Below are 4,732 nucleotides of genomic sequence, written 5' to 3'. Positions count from 1 at the left end.
CTTCCTACTCTTTCCCCTCAAACCAGTGCCAGAACCAACATGTAAGAACACCTGAGTGACTGGTGCTGTTGAATATGTGAAGGAGAGGAGACATAAGACAGATCTGATCTTGCATAGAGTGTGAGTTATATCAAAAGCCAGTGAAACACAGTAAAACATCAGAGGATTTTTAAAATCGGGTTCAAAAGTGAGGACGCTTTGAGCTGGAAAAGATATCAATTATTTGTTGGTTTTCGTAGTCTTTCACAAGAGCACCCAAGATCACAAATGTGCATTTGCAGCTTTCAGACCAATCATTCTTTGCTCTTGTCTAACACTAACACAGCAGCTATGATCCCAGTCTGATGTCTACAGTCATGATACACATCTACATGAACATGCAGAGAGATAACTATCTCCAGTGACTTTTTTTTACTCTCCGCTCTCATTTACCAACTTTTCAATGCAATCTACAGTTCTCTCTCACTCTCTCTATGTCATTTTGCAGTTTGGACATGTAGTACATTCCTGGACAAGCCCCTAGATGCACTTTGAATGTGAATTTGAACCAGTGACAGCTGGCAGAGCCTGGACTGGTGTTTGTGTTTGTGTGTGCGTGAGTTTGTGGAAAAGAAATAAGTGAGTTGCCTAGTGTCAAAACTTTTGCCTTAAAGCAAAGCAGTGGCATACACACAGATGCAGTATTTCTAAGTGCTAATAAAAAAAATCTGTAAGCTGGCATGGGATTTAAGCTTATTTAATCGTGTATCTCCAATGAAGAGAATTTATGGACATACAAATCCCAAGTATGTGAGTCCCTGCTGTGCTGACATCACTCACATACATCACTGGCCAGCTGATGATGTCATACACCGGAGCCCAGGATCAGTACCTGATGGAAACTGATCTAAAAGAGGCAGCAGTCGCAGCCCTTGACTCCAGCGAGATCTTCCAAGTTATAACAATGAGCAGCGTGACGGGGCTTTGCAGCAGCTTGGAGTGATTTGCCACCTCCAGCTTTTCCCAGGCGTGTGACCCCATAAGCTCTAAATCACAATCAGTGATTTTTGGGGAATTTTCAATTTTTTGGGGGGGTCTATTCAATTATTCTAAAGCATGTTAAATATGCAATTCAATCATACAATATTGGGAATTCACCAATTAATTACAGTTATTTTTGGTATTTTATTGAGAGCATGGTGTAAAAATGTCCTAATATCATAATGAAGAAAAAAACAACCCCCTAAGTATTTGGCATGTATTTTTGATTGTTATCTTTAGTAAATTAGTAAAGTTTTTATTTTAAATATTATTTAGATTTAATATTTTATATTACATTTCTAAAACGAAAAAAAAAAAGTTTATCTGTGATCATTACGCCACTCCTGCAGGAGTTCCACCTCTCGTACACTGGTCACAAACCACAGCTCTTACGATATCATAATCTGTTAACTCTCAAATCAGTCTGTGCAGTTGTACCGAGTGGATGAAGATGATTAACGGCACCTGTTTTTCCTAAAATAAAACTGACACCATGTTGCATAAATGCTGACCCTCTAATGCAGGCCTGAAACCTCTGTCTTTGCATGGAGTTGAATAGAGGAAGGTGTGACAGGCTGGGATTTTTCTGGCTGTTAAAAGTCAAGGCTAAATATACAACATAGTAGAGTACAGTAGTAATGTTTGCTTTCTGTTCCTTCTGCTGTCTGTCTAAATCGAATTGTCTCCATCTCTCTTCCTCCTCTTCATCTCTCATTTATTTCCAAGCTTAGTTTTTCCTCTTCTCGTCCTTCGTCTGTTCTTCCTTTGTCATTTCAGCCTCTTCCTTTGTCGAAATCGGTGATAAATTTAGCCTCTCCCGTGCTTTTCTCTCTACATGTCCACCTTGTTTTATTTTCTTTCCTTTGTGTGGTTTTGTATAGGTTGCCTGCGAATGGGTCTAACTATGAGAGTAATGGAAACGAGACTCCTCCTGTTGATATTGGCTTTGTTTGTGTTTGAAGTGGCCTGCACACATCGCTCCGCTCCCAGAGTACACCTGGCTTTTAAAGGTGAGCACAAACATTATCCATTACCTGTCTATGCATACTCAAATACTCAGCTTCTCTCTTTCTCTTTTGCATACACCCACATGCCCGTATGTACACACACATGTACACTCTTAGTCTAAATGAGGGCGTACCAGACTTTTGTTGTTGTTATATAAAGCTAGTTGTATACAGAATGCTATAGACTAACCATAACCCACACCCTTCCTCTTGAAGAAAACATTTTAGTTGTGTCCCAAATGACATGCTATACACTATGTACTTTACTCTCTAGCGTATGACATTTAGACCGCTAAATACTCTTGATAGCCCCTTCCCCTTCGCTACGTAATTAAAGCACTCAACACTGCACACTTCTCGGTTAAATAATGCAACATCTGGGTATTTCAATTGCACTTCTCGTTGGAATTTTCAGTGTGAATATTCTACTCACACTATTTATACCACAAAAAGGCAAATACAGTAATAGTGCATAAGTATGCTAATTGGAACACACCCTTTGTATTTTTAGAACAATATTTTATGTATGAATCATGTTTCTAGTTGAGAATGTATTTGGATGTAGGAAGGTTTTGTCAGATTTAGCTTGTAGGGAGCAATTTTATTCCCATATTAAAGCTAATTATGTATACACACACGAACATGTGTTAGCATAGTTTCCTTTTCAGTGCCAAGTAGTTCTTGGCTGAAAACAAATGGTGGATCTTGACAGCACGGTTGAGGTGGGGAACGTGCTGGATCTGGGTGGGTGTCAACTCCTCAATGGAGCATATTCCAGAGAACCTCCAAATCCTGTATATTGTTTATTGTTAAAAAATTAAAGAGCTCAGTAATATTTGTCATTTCCTGGATTTTAAGATGAGATAATGCAATTTGGTGTCACTGGGGCTCTGCGAATTCCCATTAAATGGAAACTTTCCTCAGTTCTGTGTACCACAAAATGTAATTCTTAAGTAATCGGACAAAACATTCTACAGGAATGTAAAAATAAAAGATTAAATACCAAGGAGTTATTGTTAATCTAAACATGTTCAGAGGTCTTCTGTTCTAGTGCAACCTTCTGCTTCTTCCATTTTTCTTATCAAATGATGGTTTTCATTCAAACTGATTTTTATTTCAATCTTGTTTATTTGTCACCACAGTCCGACTGAAAATCTGACAGGGTCAACAACTGATGGCAAAATAAACATATTTAGCATTTTACATGAATCTATTAAATGCAGTCATTTTTAAGTATTTTTGTAAAAAATAAAAATAAAAGTACATTTATTGCCAATTATTTATTTTTTCTTTCTTTACCACAGTACACAACAGTAACAGATATTTACATTTCATTCATTTTTAACCTTAACTAGATTTAAAGTGTTGAGTTACTGTCTGAGAATAGGTGGTTTTGGGGGTCATAATTAGGGGTGCTCCGATTGATCAGCTACCGATCACTATCGGCCGATAATCACGTTGGGATGTTTGATCGGCGGTCTCTAAAAAGGCTGATCCCAAAACAACGATCTCAAGCTGATGACGCTGCCGTGAGAGGTTTGGCACGACATGCAGCGGCACCGTCTCAGTCTCTGTCCGGCACAGGTGAAATAATTATAATGCTGAAGGTGAGGTACTCGCCTTCATATTTCTTCATTAAATAACTTCTAAAGTAATTTGAAAACCTTGTGTGAGACGTAATTTCACAAACAGCGTGAGTGAATTACCTGCGCGCTCTCACTTTCTCTCTCAAAATATGCAAATAGCTTCAAATCACCACACATCGCGTCTGTCTATAAGCGAGCTGCATGCTGCACAGTTGACAGAGGAATTGTCACTTACACAATCGAGGCAGTGTCACATCGTCACTAAAGTCTATAAATTGCATAACTTTTTAAATTCTTGCCCGTGTTTAACCATTCAGCGCTCGCACGCTCTCCTGGAGACCGTGCGCTCATGCACACTCGCAGTGCACACACATAACGGCAGGTTCACATTACTCCGTCTTTGGATTTGAGACTTTAGTCTTTGCAACTTTACAGATCTTCTTTATGCACCAAGAGCTTGTAACACTCCAATGAGAAAGGAAAAATTTAAATCGCATCATATGATTTAAATAACTTCTAAAGTAATTTGAAAACCTTGTGTGAGACGTAATTTCACAAACAGCGTGAGTGAATTACCTGCGCGCTCTCACTTTCTCTCTCAAAATATGCAAATAGCTTCAAATCACCACACATCGCGTCTGTCTATAAGCGAGCTGCATGCTGCACAGTTGACAGAGGAATTGTCACTTACACAATCGAGGCAGTGTCACATCGTCACTAAAGTCTATAAATTGCATAACTTTTTAAATTCTTGCCCGTGTTTAACCATTCAGCGCTCGCACGCTCTCCTGGAGACCGTGCGCTCATGCACACTCGCAGTGCACACACATAACGGCAGGTTCACATTACTCCGTTTGCAGTGCTTTTGCGGTGCGTATTTCTCCGCACTCATGTTAACGGATTAAAGTGTTCACACTGCACCTGGCAGTGCGTTCCAGTAGTGGTGCGTCTGCAGCAGTGCAGCGATCGTTTCCGCACCGAGTCTATTACTGCGCTGCAAGCGCTGAATTAAAGTAACAGCGCATTGTTTGCAGTAAATATGAACATGGATTGACACGAAAATGTAGTAATTACACCATAAATGCATATAATTAAAGTCTACTGTGTTTCACAGTCAAC

General features: G+C 39.4%; 1 pseudogene; it reads left to right on the top strand.

The window, feature by feature from the left end:
- The window catches only part of LOC107680079 (semaphorin-3F-like), a 24,707-nt pseudogene that overhangs the window by 1,576 nt on the left and 18,399 nt on the right, over window positions 1-4,732 (top strand).

This window comes from Sinocyclocheilus anshuiensis, unplaced genomic scaffold (genome assembly GCF_001515605.1).
Source record: "Sinocyclocheilus anshuiensis isolate Anshui unplaced genomic scaffold, SAMN03320099.WGS_v1.1 scaffold13, whole genome shotgun sequence".
Lineage (NCBI taxonomy): Eukaryota > Metazoa > Chordata > Actinopteri > Cypriniformes > Cyprinidae > Sinocyclocheilus > Sinocyclocheilus anshuiensis.
This window is presented reverse-complemented; position numbering and strand designations above follow the sequence as displayed.